This window comes from Cebus imitator, unplaced genomic scaffold (assembly GCF_001604975.1).
Source record: "Cebus imitator isolate Cc_AM_T3 unplaced genomic scaffold, Cebus_imitator-1.0 Scaffold91, whole genome shotgun sequence".
Lineage (NCBI taxonomy): Eukaryota > Metazoa > Chordata > Mammalia > Primates > Cebidae > Cebus > Cebus imitator.
The window spans coordinates 2168019-2185965 of record NW_016107406.1 but is presented as its reverse complement, the minus strand read 5'-3'; the positions used below and the strand labels follow the sequence as shown (position 1 = coordinate 2185965).

The following is a 17947-nucleotide window of genomic DNA, read 5'->3' as shown; positions in this document are numbered from 1 at the left end:
TATGCACACATGAATTCAAATATTTTACATAGAATGTCAGGTTATTTGTGTTACGAAGAATTCTTTTCTGCTTGTAAATATACAGCACATTTCTGAGAGGACATGCCAAGAATTCACAGTGGTTACTTCTGGAGGGTTAAAAATGAGAGCTGAAAGAAAAAGGAGAGGTTTCCTTCTTTACACGATTCTGAAATATCTGCATTTTTTTAACACTGGCAACATGTAGAAATAATTATAAAAAAGGATTCTGAAACTAAAGGAAAGAAAAACAGAGGAGGAATTTTGTTTGTGTAGAACAGAAGCAATTATCTTTGTCCCATTTGGCAAATCATTTTGCCAGTTTCTGGTAAAGAAGAATTGGAAATGAATTCTGGAAACACTTGCACATTATTTATATCTGTGGTTGGAGATACTTTTGCTTGTTGGACCTTATCGTATGCTGCCTGAGGTTCTGACACTGCAGCACTCCAACAAATCTTTTCTCATTTAATATTCAATAAGCCCTCTAGGTACAGGTGTGGTAGCTCATCTGCAACGGGCCCTGGCTCTGAGTATTCACCCTCTGGCTCAGTCCCCATTCTCTGAATGTAGGCTAATCATGCGTCTTGCCTTTGGCCACTGGAAACTGACACTGAGGAGCTTCCAGTAGTGAGACTTAAGTAGCTTTGAAATTTCCATTTGGGTCCCTATGAATACTTGCGTCATGTGATAAATCTGACTATCTCAAGATTGCCAAAGTGTACGGAAGTCCCCATGCTGGCCATGTGGAGAGGATACATGCAGAGAGAAGTCCCTGGCCAGTCATGGCAGTCCCAGTTGTCACAACAGAGGATCCAGTCCTGTGACTGAGCAAGCTTTGACACACAGCCCGGTCGAGCCTTCAGATGACAGCAGCCCCAGCACCATCATGACAGACCCTACGCAAGAACCACCCAGCTGTGCCCAGTCAACCCACAGAACCATAATACACTTTTAAGTCTCTAAGTTTTAAGGTAGTTTGTACTCAGTCATAGATAACCAGAACAACTGTTTACTAACTCTCAGTGATGCCTTTAGCCACAGGACACTGAGCACAAATGAAATATTGCACAATTGCCTAACAAAGAAAACATGAAAATAAGACTGATTAGGCTGGAGCAAAGCCCTGCTGGGTTTTCCTCCTAGTTCCCTCCACTGCAGACCAGGAACTCTCTAGAGAGTAAGGCAGAGTCCAGCTGGAGGACCACAGCCCAGGGCCTTGGTTTGCTGGAAATCTCTGCAGACAAATTTTATGTCCCAGAATAGCCAGAGGCTTTTGGGACAAGGATGAGGGAGACTCATCACCTGACTTCAAGCCCCACTTCCTAGGGTTTTCTCTTCTACGTTAATTTCAAGATTGTTAGTGTGCAGGGCCAAGGCGTTGTATGAATGTAAGGGATACCATGCACATTCTAAGCTGTAGAAATGGCACCACTGTTGCTGGGCTGTGATTGTCCATTGTGGCTGCCCTGGCTGTATGGTCTGGGGTTACCTGCGGGTCTCAGCTGTGCTGAAGCTAGGTAGGTGCTAGAAGTCCCCATCATCTGGGGCTTTGGCCTGGGGAGCTGGGAAGAGAAGCTCCCACCTGTCCGACCTATTAACCTCTGCCATTCCTTTGGTGCACAGGGGACTGGTTTAGTGACAGCCCCCTATCATGCCCCCTCCTAGGGATCTAGGGATCTAAAATGCAGAGGTAACCTCATCACTCTGCAGCCTGAAACCTCCCATGGCTCTCCATTGCGTATACGAATGAGTAGTGCTTATTCTGGCACATAAAAAATGCTGATTCCTAGGCTTCATCCTCTGAGGTTTTAATTCTTTGGTTCTGGGAGTGGGAATCAGACACTGCAATTTTTTTTTTTTTTTTTTTTGAGACAGAATCTTTCTCTGTTGCTCAGGCTGGAGCACAATGGAATCATCTTGGTTCACTGCAACCTCCACCTCCCAGTTCAAGCAATTCTCCTGCCTCAGCCTCCCAATTAACTAATTTTGGGCCACCACGCCCAGCTAATTTTTACATTTTTAGTAGAGACGGGGTTTCACTATGTTGGCCGGGCTGGTCTCCAACTCCTGGCCTCAAGTGGTATGCCGCCTTGGCCTCCCAAAATGCTGGGATTACAGGCGTGAGCCACTGCGCCCAGCCAGACACCGACTATTTAAGGAGTGCTGCAGCTTTATTCTCTGCGTGTTTCTCAAACTACACATACTCTGGGACATACTGACTCACGGGAAATGCCAAAATTTTTCCAAAAGATATTTGGGAACTTGTATGATCTTTAAGCCACTTTTCTTTCCACTCTTCCACATTCACTCTACTCTCCAGTCACAGGAACTCCCTCGCCTATGCTCAAACATGCAGCTTTCTTCCCCATCTCCCTGCCTTGGCACAGGAGGAGCATGGCTACCCTCCGCCCAGGGGACCTTCCTTCCTCAATCGCTCTGCCTGGGAAGTCTGTGCTCACCTTCCGGGCCCCCATCCACCCAGCCTTCTCTGGGGTGCCTCCCTGCCTCTCTGGTGGGATAGCCATGCACTTCCCAGCTTCCCTCCGATCCCTTTGGTCCTTCTCCTGATCCTGGAGTCACTTGCATCTGCAGACTTGCCTCTGGGCCATGAGGATCTTAAAGCAGGGACAGTGCCTGGCAGGGCTCTGCATTTCCTGGGCTTGGATCCCCAGAAGTGTACATGAGACCCAGGCCGGCCAGTGCTCAGAAGTAAAGAGTAGAGGGGAAATGTTAGAGGAAGGAGGAGGGCAGGCAAGCATCAGCTTAAATGTCCTTTGAGTCCCCTGGGAATAGAGAAAATAGAGGCAAAGAGCAGGAAGACAAATCCAGATCCTGAATTAGATCTCCAGGGACACAAAGGGAAAATTCTCTGGCCAGAATGCTGGCCACAGACCCAGGGACCACAGTCATGGCCTTAGAGGCACACTGAGGTGGCTGGGTAGAGAATTCATTTTCCGTAAGTTCTCTGTAAGGAACTTCAGTGTGGATGTAGAATTGTCTTCTCAGTTCTTCAGCCCCTGAACGGTCCCTCCTTGTTTCCAGACTCCTACTCATTCAGATGCCCCAAACCCGGGATGTATCCTTGGCTCTTGCCTCTCTTCCTCCCTGATGCTCCGTGGAGCCCAAGTCCTGCACTCCTACCTCAACCTCTCTCCTGATTTTCCTCCCTGTGCATCCTTGCCATCGCCTGACTTAGGCATTCCTCACCTGGAGTGCTCAGAAACCAGGGTTTGCAAAGAAACATTTATAAGCAGGCACTTCAACACGCCCCGGAGGATGACAGACCTCCCACTTGCAGAGATTTTACCAAACCTTTAAAGGTTACAGTCTTCTACCCTACAATCATCTCACTAAAGCTGTCAGGGACATCACTGAAAATGAAAACCTGCAATGAGCAGAGTTCACACAAAGGAAGCCTGCCAATCATCGGTGCATTGGGGTGTGGTGGGGGTTTCTGAGACTAGATTTTTTCAGCCAGCCAACTGTCCAGTGTGGCAGCTCTGTCACAAGAGGGATGGATTTCTCCTTCTTGACCTCCAAGGGGCACCCTGGGGGATTGGACAGACCTCGGGCTTTGGAAGGTAATTTTGCTCCAGGTGAGGCAAGCCAAAGTCACAATTCTGCTTCAAACTTCGGCTCTGCTGCTGCACGACTCTCCAGGTCATTCAACTTTTTGAACCTCAGTTTCTTCATGTCAGTAGCCCTATCGACTTGTTGTAAGGGTTATATGCAGACACAAAAGGTAAAGAGCCCAGCACAAGGCCTGCTGAGACATCACTTTTGGCCTGATGTCTCTGTGCCTGTTTATCATATTTATCGTATTTTCTTTTTCTTTTTTTTTTTTTTTTTTTTTTTATGGAGTTTCACTCTTGTTGCCCAGGCTGGAATGCAATGGTGCGATCTCTGCTCACGACAGCCTCTGCCTCCTGGGTTCAAATGATTCTCCTGCCTCAGCCTCCCAAGTAGCTGGGATTACAGGCATGCACCACTATGCCTGGCTAATTTTATATTTTTAGTAGAGACGGGATTTCTCCTTGTTGGTCAGGCTGTTTCGAACTCCTGACCTCAGGTGATCCGCCCACCTCGGCCTCCCAAAGTGATGGGATTACAGGCATGAGTCACTGCGCTTGGCCCTGTTCATATTTTCAGTCAGGAGAGGCTCCCCTCACGTGGACTAGGAACATACTCTTCACACCCATACCAACCACCTGGATTCAAATCCCAGCTCTGCCATTTCTAGCTGCATTGTCTTGGGCAAGATTTCATCTCTCCATGTCTCTATTTCTTCATCTGCAAAATGGTGCTAAACAATAGCTTCTGACCCCTTAAGGTTATTGTAAGGCTTAAATAGGCTGTGACATGGGTGCTTGGGACAGAGGCTGGCTCATTATGAACTCTCAATAAATGTCGGCAGTAATTATGCCCCCTCCTCCTATCAGGATATCGTAAGTGCTTACAGCTGGCCTGTTGGGGATTACATAGGAACCTGAAATTAAGCTGAAGAATTTGAGTATATGCCCCCCCTCCAATAGCCTGGTCTTAAAGAACTACTTTCCAATGGTCCTTATTAGCCCACCTTAGTAAAACATGGGTGTATTCTCATGTTGTTAATGGACCCAGCATTAGTGGACTGCAGTATGGTTAAGCAGGATAACCTGGGCTTTGCAGATAAATAGATCCAAATTCAGATCCTAAGCTGTGTGACACTGGGCAAGTGGCCTCACCTCTCTGAGCCTTGATTTTCTCATCCATAAGATAGGAATACTAATATCTACTTCTTGAGGCCCATAGCATCTTTCTTGTCCCATTCACCAAGTCACACAAAGTTTTTGGCTTTTCAAGAATTGTTAAAAACAGACTGCCTCGGAAGGAGGGCTGGCTAGTTTAGGTGGGATGCTACTTAAGAAAGTTGAGAAGAGCCATTCCTGAGCCACAGCTGTGGAAACTTCCTGGCACAGCTCCTTGGCCTTCTTCTGTCCTTAAATGTGCACTTCCTTCTCAATCTGACTCACCAGAAGCTTCTATGGCTTTCTCATTCCCCACACAAATGGGAGGCAGTTTTGGCTCTAATTTCGGCATCTCATTATCCTGGGGCACAATCGCTCAGTCTCACAGGACCAGACTCAAATCCATCCAGGCATCTCCCACCCTCACAAGCAGGACCATCACCTGCAATGACCTGCACAGACTTCAAATAACAGCACGTTGTATGGGGCTGGGAGGGCCGAGGTGGAGAAAGAAGATGAGGGAGATACTAGTCATATTACAGTGCAGCAGAAATGTCACACTCAGCCCTAGTTAATCCTCATGGCAAGCCAACGATGCAGGCAATAACATTGCTAGCTTATAGACGTTGGGCCTGACACACAGAAAGATGACACCACTTTCTGTCATGGTAGAACAGAAATTGGAACCCAGGTCTTTGTTTCTTTCAAAAAATACAGACTTGACCATTATAGGATACAGCTCCTGAGTCAGCTGTCCTGAGTCAGATACGAAGCTGTGGTTCTGCAGGTAGATATTATCGGGGTGTCACTACCAGCTCCTCAAAATGCAGCCTAGCTGAAAGCACAACACGTGTGCATATGTAGACACAAACATACACACACACACAGAGTCAGATTTCGAATGCCAGAAAACTTTCTATATGATTAGCCTGATATGGCCAACTGTTTTTGACTTGAATAATCACACTCAAAGAAGCTGCCGGACTGTGAAAAGGAAAAGAACGTACAGATAAACAATTATAAAAACAAAACCCAAACAAAGTATCTGAGACCTCTGCCTTGGGAGTCAGAGGGAATAAGGGCCCCTGTTCTCCACTTTTCTGAGACCACACAGGGAAAAGAAGTGAGATCCTGACTGCGAAGAGAGGAAGGAATGAAGGGAGGGAGGGAGGGAGGAAGGAAGAAAGGGAGGAAAGAAGGAAGAAAGGAAGCAAGGAAAGGAGGGAGGAAAGAAGGAAGGAAGAAAGGAAGGAAGGGAGGGAAGAAAGAAGGAAGGAAGGAAGGACGGGAGGGAGGGAGGAAGAGAGGGAGGAAGGAAGGAAGGAAGAGAGGGAGGGAGGAAAGAAGGAAGGGAGAAAGGGAGGGAGGAAGGAAGGAAGGAAGGAAGCATAATATTGGGGTTCAGGGGTGCCCCCTCAGTTTCCCTGAGAGGACATTTCTCCAGGTTCTTGGTCGATCACTCCCCAGGAATGGGTGAGGAGACCGCGGCACAGTGCACAGTCAATGCTGGACTCAAAAGCATTTGTAGAAAGTGATTTATTTAGAGAGAGAAAAAGCAGAAGGAGAGAGAAACAGCTGGCTCTCACACTGAGTGAGAAGGGCTCCCAGAGCGGGAAACCACGGAAGGAAGGCTCCTCTCACACTGAGTGAGAGAATCCAGAAAGATGGAATCCAGGAGAGGAAAGCAGCTTCCACACTGAGAGGAAGGGAATAGACAGAGGTGAAGTTTGGGAGGGGAAGACAGGCTTCCACGAGAGAGTATGGAAGGGGACTCCAGAGGGAAAATCCAGGAGAGAGAAAAACAGCTTCCACAGGAGTGTTCATGGAAGGGGATCCAAACATGGAGTCTGAAGGGGTGTGGGAGAAGGGGACTTTAACCTGGGAAGAACCCCCGCCTTCTCTAAGACCTCTGGCCAATGAAAGGAGTTCCTCAGAACTTCGCTGGAGTGATTGACTTTTAGTTTCTTCCTGTGCCGGTGAAATTTAAACATCAACTGTTAAATCTCCTGGATGGGGAGAGATGAGAGGGGGAGAAAATATGGTGTTGGGAAATTTTTGCCCTTAAAACTTGCCCACACCCACTTGCGGACCTGGAAAGAGAACACCTTCCCTAGGAGGGAAGGAAGGAAGGAAGGAAGGAAGGAAGGAAGGAAGGAAGGGGGGGAGAAAAGGAAGGAAGAATGAAAGGAAGGGAGGGAGGGAGGAAAGGAAGGAAGGAATAAAGGAAGGAAGGAAGCAGGAATGGATGGGTGGAAGGGAGGGGAGTGGGTAACGGGAAAAGGGGAATGAGGGTGACAGTAGGACAAGCCCCAGGACAGTGTTTGTTCTTTTTGGCCTGAATTACAAATTAAGCCTCAGTTTTCTTATCTGTGAAGTGGGCACTGAATCCAGGTTGGCTTCATTGTAGGCCCTTACCCTTCTTCACACAGCAACTCCCTGGTTATTTCCTAACACAATGAAAGTTCTGGGCATTTAAGAATGGGTGTATTGACTGGGCTTACATGTGTAATACCAGTTCTTTGGGAGGCCAAGGCTGGTGGATCACCTGAGCTCAGAAGCTCAAGAACAGCCTAAGCAACATGGAGAAACCCCATGTCTACAAAGAATTAGCTGGGCGTGGTGGTGTGTGCCTGCAGTTTCAGCTACTTGGGAGGCTGAGACTGAAGGATCACTTGAGCCCAGGAGACAGAGGTTGCAGAGAGCTGAGGTCATGCCCCTGCACAATGGCCTGCACAACAGAGTGAGAACCCGTCTCAAAAAAAGGGTGTGTTAATCATTGTTTTACAGATGAAGAAATTGAGGCTCAGCCACATTAAGTAATGGAACCAAAGGCACAAGGTTAGCAGACACCAAAAGCAGACTCAAGTGAGATGTGCTGCCTTCCAAGCCTAGGTTCCTTCCATCGCATCTGTCTTCTCTCTAATTGTTTTACTGATACATAATATTTGTACATACGTATGGGATACACATGATATTTTGTTACACGCGTAGCACGTGTAATGATCAAGTCAGGGCATTTGGGGTTTCCCTCCCCTCGAGTATTTGTCGTTTCTCTGTGTTGGGATCAAGTCCTCTCTTCTACCTACTTTGAAATATACAACACGTTGCTATAGGGTTACGAACCACCCTGGTCTGCCATCAAACTTCTACTGCAAAGACCATGCAGCTGTAAAGTCCAGCCAAGCTTTCTATCCTGATGCAAAGAAATACCCCGAGTTGAGCATGAAATTTCTTCAAATTCTTTTCATGCGGAGTAGCCAACTTGGTGAGCAAGAAAATAAAAGAACGAACCTGCTCACTAAAATGGATCTAATTTGTCCTCTAAGACTTTGAATATTTCCAGAATGGCATGGGGCTACAGACCTATTTTAAAAGCTAAATTGCGCCAGGTGCTGTGGCTCACTCCTATAATCCCAGCTCTTAGGGAGACAGGGGCGGGAGGATAGCTTGAGCCCAGGAGTTGGGGACCTGCCTGGGCAATATAGCAAGACCCCGTTCTCCACAAAAGGAAAACAAACAAACAAACCAACAAAAAGACAATAAATAAATAAATAAATAAAATAAAAGATAAATTGCCAATGGTTTTTTTCCTGCTCCTGTGTCCTCTCATTTTTCTGGCTTGGTTATTTCTCCTGTATCTGGAATGAGAAGAGGGCAAGTGGGACTTTGAATGCTGTGCACACTTCTCCTGCCCTGCCGTCTTTGGTCTGTGCCAGGTATGGGGGAAGAAGGCACACCACGTTTCCCAGGTCTCTGTCCGTGGTGAATTTTGTGTGCTCAGTGAAGGCAACTTACCCAAAGCCCTCAGAAATACAGAAATCTGATTCCCCACCAAATTTGTAGGGGAAAGAAGTATGATACTAATAAGTATCTTCTCTTTCTGCTTTATATATATAGAAAAGGCAACGGCATCAACTTTAAACGTAAAAGCACCTTAGCCTCATCTTTCTCACTGGGTATCATCAGCGCTTTTCTGAGGACACTTAACAGGTTTCTTTTTTTTTTTTTTTTTAATGACTCGTGAAAACTCTGCATGAATTGTCCTGTGCTGTGGTTGATTTATCACCACAGGATCTGAGGATTGTGTTTTTTTCTCTCCCAAAGTTAGAGAAGGCAGAATTTGGGTTTAAACCTGAGGAATGAGCTTTCTTCTTCCAAGGCCTCTAAATGAGTCTGCGTCCTCCCTCCCCCTTCTCCAGCGCGACTTCAGGTGTGTGTATAAAGCCTCTTCTTTGTCTCCTGGGAAAATGTCCAGGAAAATCTACCCAAGTCATCAATGGGTCATAAGTTTGACTCTGTCTGAGGAGACGTTACAGTGCTCAGTTGTTGGGCATTTGCAGGTAGTGTGGGGTGAGCGCAGAGGCTGGTTTTAGGGACCTGTTGCCTTGGTTTCATATGAGTAAGCTATGTTGTCTAATGGAAACGTTTCCCACATTTGCTGTCATTGAAGTCCGAGAATTTGGGGTTACAGAGTTTGAAACTCAACATTTTTGTATTTTCGAGGGAACTTAGTGGTCATCTGGCCCAGATGCTCCATTTTACAGGTGAATAAGTTGAGACTGGCGGAGTGAAGTGGCCTGCATTTGGCACGCAGTTTGTTAGCACAGAGGACTGAAACCCTAATCCCTTCCAGACTACCTGCCTCCTTTTGTACAGCTTGGAACTAATCCATCATGTTAAAAACCCTTTGGTGTAGCCAAAGTGATTTTCTAAAACCTAAATCCAAATAAAGAAGAGGAAAGAAGGAAGGAAGGAAGGAAGGAAGGAAGGAAGGAAGGAAGGAAGGAAGGGAGGGAGGGAGGGAAGGAGGGATGGAGGGGGAGGGGGGAGGGGGGAGGGAGGAAGGAAGGAAGGAAGGAAGGAAGGAAGGAAGGAAGGAAGGAAGGAAGGAAGGAAGGAAGGAAGGAAGGAAGGAAGGAAGGAAGGGGAGGGAGGGAGGGAAAAGAAAAGTGTTCCTAGGCTGACACTGGTCTCAGGAGAGGGCTCCATCTCCTTCTTATGTAGGACAAACCTCTTTGCCATCTGGCCCTGCTACAGTAGTCTTGGTTCTTGCTATGTCCCCTCCCACCTTTGTTTTCACCAACCGAATATAGTTTCCTCAAATCCCAGTGCTACTTCCAGCCTCTGTATCTTCGCATGTGCCTGTTCACCTCCTTGGAAATCCCTTTCCTAGCTCCTTCTGGAAAGCCTTTCTAACCCCACCCCACTGCCCAGCTTTGGGCAGGGGCAGTTAATCACTCCCACTCAGACCTGCTTCTCTGCTGAGCACACACTTCTATTGCCAACCTTAGCAACTTAGTGGGAAGTTGCTTGCAGCAATGTTGATCCTCCTCTAGGCCATGAGCTCCTCCAAGTCGAGAAGCAGGTTTCCCCATTCCAGGCTCCCCAGTGCTTGATCCAGGGCGGTCCCAGGGCGGTTGCTAATGAAGGATGGTTGGATGTATGAGTAGTCATTGAGTGAAACGGACATCTTCAAAACAAGGGCCTCTTGCCCTGGTGATAAAATATTAAAAATTTACATCAAGTGACACAAATAAGTAAAGCTCTAAACTCTCCCATCTAATTATATTTGTTAAATTTTAAACATAAATATTGCGTACTAACCCAGTGCAAAGGAACTCTTTCTTGAGCAGCAAACTTACCAAGCAGGGGCATATAAAACAACCTTTTTCCTGGTGATGAATAATCATTGATTTGCATATTAATGCCCATTTTCTAAGGAGGCATCAGATTACTCATCCACTTAATTAAAGTATCCTTAGTTCTAACAGGAGCCTAGCTAGGCGATAATTACTGCTGGCATTCCCTCGCATCTCCAAGATTGAGGAACTGCTGACACATTGCACAAATCCTTACTGAACACTATTTCTAAAAGTAATATTGCAGAAAGCCAGACTGAATGTGTTAATTGACTAGTACTTGGATCTGAAAGGTGAATTCTCAAATTCAGGCTGAGATTATAATATATACAGGCTAGAAAAAAATAATCAAAATGAGAAAAGCGAGTGTTTATAGTATACTTACTGCTTAACTAATTTTATTCTCTTTTCACAGTTGAAGGAGCTGAGGCCCAGAAAGATAAGTGGGATGTTAGGGCCTAAGATCTTGCTATATTTCCTTCCCAAAAAGGGAACTAACACTTACTGATTGCCTATTATGTTCCCAGCATTTTTCTATGCATGATAAATTGTCTCACAATAATCCTATATTGCAGAGTTAAGAAAACTCTTTGATGGCCGGGTGCGGTAGCTCAGGCTTGTAATCCCAGCACTTTGGGAGGCTGAGGTCAGGAGTTCGAGACCAGCCTGGCCAACATGGTGAAACCCCATCCGTATTAACAATACAAAAATTAGCCAGGCCTGGTGGCACATTCCTGTAATCCCAGCTACTTGGGAGACTGAGGCTAGAGAATCTCTTGAATCCAGGAGGTGGAGGTTGCAGTAAGCTGAGATCATGCCATTGCCTTCCAGCCTGGGCAACAAGAGCAAAACTCCACCTCAAAAAGAAAATAAAATAGTATTTGAAGTCAAAACCTTTTGCTTTGAAATAAGGGGAAAATAAAAGATAAAGTCTCCCAAAAGAAAGCTTTTTGCCTCATCTCTTCCTTCCTGCTTAGGTTGTTGGTTTGAGGACATGATGCCTGGGGTAGCAGCAGCCATCTTGTGACCATGAGGCAACAAGTCAATATGCTGAGAATGCTGGAACAGAAGAAATAAGATGTGTCTTAGTCACTAAGTTCCTTGACTAAACCGGGAGCCACTCACTTTTAGACTTTTTGTTAGATGAGATAATTAATTGACTTTAGTTTTTAAGCAACCATTGTTCAGTGATTCTACCAGCTCCAACCGAAAGCATTTCTGTTTGCTCTGAAAGCTTTGGAAGGCTGTGGTCAGTGTCATATCCAGAGTTTATAGATGAGAAAATGTGACTCAGGCTTGAGGTCGGTGGTTCAGTGTCACACAGCCTGCCAGACTTGAACCCAGGCGTGCCTGCCCGTGACCTGTGATGTAGGGCTGGCCTCTCAGGGCTTCCTCCTGTTCATGTTTCCCCAGGGTTCACTCTCGTAGTGTGATTCTGGATCACACATGTCTGACCACACTGGGTAGAGCGGGGGTGTAGTTTGTAGGACGAGGAGGTAAACAGCAGTGTTATCAGTGCCCCAGAACACTGCTGGAGGACTCCTCCAGTGCCTGCGAGAGTAGTATAGGGGAGAAAAACACCAGCAGGCCCTCCTCACTTGCTGCCTCAGGTGGAGAACCAGTGGCCCCAAGTCTTTCATCCTTCCCCATGCCTCTCCCTAAACCTGACTCTTCCTCTACTCTAATGTTGTCCAGCCTCTTCCTGAATACTGAGAGCAGCCACCCTTTCTCCAGTCCACCCAAGAGACATCCCACTAGAAAGGCCCAACTCCCCTTCCTTTTCCTAAGCTTCTCTCCTGACCCCTCAGCCTCAACCCGTCTGGCCCCACTCTGGCTGCTCTCCTCCCAGGTCCCGACGCCTGGGTTCTCCGTGACACATGATTTCCTCTCTGACCCTGACCTTGGCCACTGTCCTCCAGTGTAACTCACACTCAGCCCCGGTGAGTGCTGCTTTAGGTCTGACTGTGGAACCTCCCCTTCAGTACAAATCCTTATGTCCCGGGGTCTGTCGCTGTAAGCTGGCAGGTTTCCCACCTCTCCAGACTCAGTGTCTCTCCTTATTATCCAGGTGTCACAGATCCCCACACCCCGCCGGCCACCGCCCGACCTCAACCCTCAGGCAACTGCAGAAGTGCCACAGAGATATCCTTTCTAACCCATCCAACGACTATGTCTTTCAAAAGAAACAAAGCAGAAATTTCACCTTGAGAAATGGGCTGATTAGTGGCCTCCGCCCCTACAAATTCGTATGTTAAAGTCCTAACCCCTAGTTCCTTGGAAAGTAAATGTATTTGGAGATTGGGTTTTTTGAAGAGGTAAAAAATGAGGTTATATCCCATGTGACTAGTGTCCTTATAGGAAGAGGACATTACGACACATGTACAGAGGGAAGGCCACGTGAAGACCCAGAGAGAAGGCAGCATCTACAAGCCAAGGAGAGAGGCATCAGAAGAAACCAGCCCTGCGAACACCTTCATCTTGAACTCGTGGCCTCCAGAGCTGCAAGACAATAGATTTCTGTTGTTCGAGTCCCTCAGTTTGCGGTATTTTGTTATGGCAGCCCCAGTAGACTAATACAAAGAGGCTAACCTATTGGTGGCCTCTCTGTTATGTCTCTGAAAAGAAAGAAAATCACGGGTGGATGTGGTGGCTCACGCCTATAATCCCAGCACTTTGAGAGGCTGAGGCGGGTAGATCACCTCAGGTCAGGAGTTCAAGACCAGCCTGGCCAACATGGTGAAGCCCTGTCACTACTTAAAAAAAAAAAAAAAAAAAAAGCATGGCATGGTGGTGCATGCCTGTAATGTCACCTACTCAGGAGGCTGAGGCAGAAGAATAGCTTGAACCCAGGTGGCAGAGGTTGCAGTGAGCTGAGATCATGCCATTGCACTCCAGCCTGGGCAGCAGAGCGAGATTCTGTCTAAAAAAAAAAGAGAGTGAAAAAGACAATTGCATCTATAGCACCGAACGCCATAGGGAATAGTGGAGCCTTCCCGGAGCTTCATAACGGGGCTTCCTACTTCTCACCCAGGTGCTCTACTCTGTCCTGTGCAAGCAGAGCGGAAAGGCTTGTCAGTGGTGTGCACGCACAGAAGACGGCCTATGTCTCACTCTAAGGGTGCTACGCCATCCACAGGGCGTGCAAAGGCATTCTTTTTTTTTTTTTGAGACAGAGTCTCACTCTGTCACCAGGCGCCAGGCTGGAGTGCAGTGGCACAATCTCAGCTCACTGCAACCTCCGCCTCCCGGGTTCAGGCAATTCTCCTGCCTCAGCCTCCTGAGTAACTGGGACTACAGGCGCATGCCACCACGCCCAGCTAATTTTCGTATTTTTAGTAGAGATGGAGTTTCACCATGTTGGTCAGGATGGTCTCGATCTCTTGACCTCATGATCCGTCTGCCTCGGCCTCCCAAAGTGCTGGGATTGAGCCACTGCACCCAGCCAAAGGCATTCTTATCTAGCAGTTCTGCAGCAAGTTCCTCAGGGGCCAGGTCATGCTTCTCAAGTCCTGCCATGAGACCTGAGTGACATCTGGAAAATCAAGGCAATGGCTTCTAACCAACACTTTGGAGCCCACCAGAAAAATATTCTTTCCCTAAGGAAAAAATTGTATTTTGATGGTCCTTAATGGGCACATCCACATATAAATAATGTTTTACGCACACACAGACACACATGCACGCACGCACACACACACACTCACACACACACAAGCACAAACACACACACACACACACACACACACACATACACACATGATTCTAAGTTGAACAGGCCCCAGGGATTTAGGAAAAAGCCCTGCTAGTTGGAGAACTTGAGTTCTATTTATCTTCCATCTCCAACCCTCCTCAGGGTTTCAGCTGTTGAAGAGCACAGTATTTTACTGATACCCATAATAAAATATTTGACCACATGTGAAAACAACAACAGAAGATGATCTTACTAAAGTGAGAAAGAATATGCTTCAAAACTCAAGGTTGGCATCAGTTTTGAGGTCAGGTTCTAACAGCTCTTCCTATCTCAGAGAAAATTTTAAAAGTTCAGAATGTATTTACTTACTAAATGAATCTACATGGCTGTGTTTTCAAAATCGGGAGGAATGGTGAAGTTAATGATACTCAGAGTGTCACAGAGGTCTGTTTCCCCTGCCATATTTATTCAGGTATCACAGTCTCAGAGAGGTTATGTGACTTACCTAGGCATGGCCAGCTAGAAACAGCAAAGCCTGTAACTGAAGTCAGGTCTGTCTGATGCCAGGGTCCATGCTCTTAACCACTAAGCTTCCCTGTCCCATGCACCCCCATTCGAGGTGAGGGGAGGTTGAAAACAAAGGAAACCATTGTTTCGAAGAATCACTGCCCTGTTCAGACGCTTGACATCAGCACCTGATCTACTGATCAGTTTCCAGACATTCACTGGGCTCTCCCTCCAGCCTGCAAGGATATGCCAGGGCAGGATTCCTGGGATTAGTTGAGGTACTTGTGCAGTTTTTGGGAATTAGGGTGACCCACTACACTCTAGTAGACTAGGAAGTTCTGGCAGCATCCACCTGGCTCAGGTTCTTGTGGGGCACTTATTAGGTGTCTAGTATTTGACACTTTCATGTACCTTCTGACACACATTAGTTTATTGCTCCTCATGTCCACTCAAGAGATAGACTTACCAAAGAGGGAGAGGTAATTATCCTCATTATTGAAGACATGCATACCAAGGCTCAGAGAGGTTGAGTGCCTGCCTGATAACACACAGATAGGAAGAATGGGAGAGAAGGCTTCAGATTGCTAGGCTTCCAAACCCAAGTGATTTCCACACTCCCATGATCAAGCTTCAAGACTTTCCCAGCTTGTGATTAAAACAGCATCTAGTTATTTTATTTTATTATTTTTAACTCAACTTCTCAACATTTTTACTGACTTATTGACTTGGTGGGCAAGAACATTCAAAGTTGTTCCCCCAGCCTTAATTTTTGCTCGAAAGGCTGCTCTTCTCCCCTCCCCACTACCCGGTGCCCTTTGCAGCTCAGCAGTTACCTGCTCTGTGACACTTTCTGCAGTGGGTGACAAGTGTCATCCACACATCAATCAGTCGCCCCTCCCTCCCGAGCAGTGAGCGGGCAAACAGTCTCACCTAAGCACAGCCCTGTCCTCCCACTCCCCATTGTACCTGAGCTCTGCTGCTTTCAGTAATGAAAACCCCTCAGTCATATATATTTAAAATTTTTTTATGCTAACAAAAGAGCTCAATCTCTTTGTGCTCTTCATGGTGACTGACATTGTTTCAAAGCAAATTTAGAAATAGTCTTGATCCTGACATTTATGCTGCAAGTGGGTGTTGTTTATTGCTGAGCAATTAGAGCATAGATGAACATAATATCACTCCTCAACTTGAAAATCGCGGAGAGCTCTCTGTGAACGGTCCCGCAAAACTCACCCAGCTCTTTTCCTTTTGTCTTTTGCTTCTTCCTCCCCCACACCCATCCACTCACCTGCCTTGAAATATGCTATTTCAAATTTAGAATTCAAGAAAGTTTGTGTAATTGAAGTCATAAAAGGCGATGTCTTTTTCTTCCACCGCAGGAGCAGCCCACGGTACCTGTATTCTCAAGCAAAAATGCATTTTTTTTTTGGTCCTTGAAAACTTCTAAAAAAATTGCCCTCTTTTAGCTCTTGGAAGCAGAGGTCAGGAAGCAGGAACAAGCTGGTCAAGCATCTTCTTTAGTAGAAAACCACAATCTTGGATTCAAGGGCACTTAAGTCTTGTAAGTTACACTTACCTTTTCAGGGAAGGAGATTCTTCCCCGGGCTGAACTCTGCAAATAAGTGCTAGATGAGAGGAAGAGATCCTTGAAAACTGCATTTGCAGGATGGGGCACAGACCCTCCTGGAAACTATAAGGGGTCTGTTACAAAGTCCCTGTCATACTACGGGACTTGTATAATGAACGCTCATGAGCGAGGACAGCCCTCTGCTTAGCAGTTCCCGTTCTCACAGGCATTTCTGATGACCCCTGCCTGCCTGCAAGTTCTTGTATTTATAAATACAGGGTCCTATCTCTTCTCACCGCCCCCACCTCCTGGTCTAAGTCCCCAGTAGCTTTTGCTTGGATTGTTGCAACAAACTCCTTCCTGGTCTCCTTGGCTCTGCCCAGTTCCCCTCAACAAAGCAGCCAGAGGGATCTTTTTAAAGCATGGCAGATAAACCACTCCTGTTTCAGGATCCCCAAGACCACCCTCAGGTTTAGCAATTCAGCGGGAGGACTCACAGGTTCTGCAGATTGTTGCAGTCGTGACTGTGGTTTTTACAGCAAAGGATGCCAAACACAACCCACAAAGGGGAAGAGGTCCATGGGGCGAAGTCCACGGGAAAGAAGGCTCGAGCTGCCAAGGGGCTTCACCAAGTGGAGTCACACAGGACATGCTTAATTCCCCCAGCAATAAGTTACAAAATGCTGTCTTCTACCAGGGAAGCTTGTTAGGGACTCTAGTGCCCAGAGTTTTTTTTTTTTTTTTTAAACCAGGGGACTTGTCATGATAGTGCTCCCTTCCTGGCACATATACAAATTCCAGACTCAGACGGAAAAGAAGTGTTCAGCTAAGCCACATTGTTTGTAGAAAACAGTTTAGGCACAACAAGCCACTCCAGAGGATGGTGGGAACTTTTCCCAAATCTACGTTCCCAGATGCAATTAAGAGACCAACCCTGTGAGCTGGCGCTTCAAAGCATAGCAGGCAGGCCAAATATGCTCCCTTTTCTACCTTTCTCCTCTGCTCACAAAAACCCTGCAAGACACCTCATCTTACTCTGAATAAAAGCTGAAGTCTTGAACATGGCCCACAAACCCTGCAGGATCTAGTGCTCTAACCTCCTCTTCCCCTACTCGCTCTGTTCCCCACTCTGTCCTGGCCACATGGGCTCTCTGCTGTTGGACACATCACCCATGCTCACACCTGAGAAATGTACTTGCCGCTGGCTCCTTCTTCCTGTAATGTGTTTCACCAGCTACCTGCTTGGTTCTCTTTCGCTTTCGTCTCCCTGTCCCAGCTCATCTCCTGCCACAGCACTTTTTATGTTCCTTTTCTTTTTTATTGCTCTCCGTATTGTTTTCTGACATTCTGTATAACTGATTACATTATCGTCTGTTTCTTTTTGTTTGTTCACTGTGGTATCTCTTTTTCCAACACAGGTCTTCATGAAGCAGTGACAGTTTGTGGCCACGCCCATAGCCTAGAGCATATGAAAGAGAGAGGGCTGTGATGTGAACTGGGTGTGTCTTCACTCCACCACTTGGTACTGGTGTTACATTAAGTATGGTCCATACACTCTGACCCTCAGTTTCTTCATCTGTTAAAAGGGCGCATTAATACTATCTGGGTCACGGGAAGGTTGTGCCTGTGAAGGTAATGAATACAAACAAGGCCCTCTGGAACAGAATAGGCACTCTGGATATGTTAGCACTTTGTTGGCTTCTCTTCATTAAATCTTTATTATCTTGAAAACATTTTATTATGAAATATCTCAAACATAAACAAAAGTAGAGCCATAATAGAAGGAACTTCAATG

At 46.5% G+C, this 17947-nt stretch overlaps 1 long non-coding RNA gene across 1 annotated transcript; it reads right to left on the bottom strand.

Moving 5' to 3' along the window:
* Positions 1–2106: 2106 nt before the first annotated feature.
* LOC108309040 lies at positions 2107–16843 on the bottom strand. Its single transcript, XR_001827160.1, has 4 exons — positions 16650–16843; positions 10035–10241; positions 5702–5732; positions 2107–2127 (listed from the first exon to the last, which is right to left on the bottom strand). It is a non-coding gene; the product is annotated as an uncharacterized LOC108309040 (long non-coding RNA).
* Positions 16844–17947: the final 1104 nt, after the last annotated feature.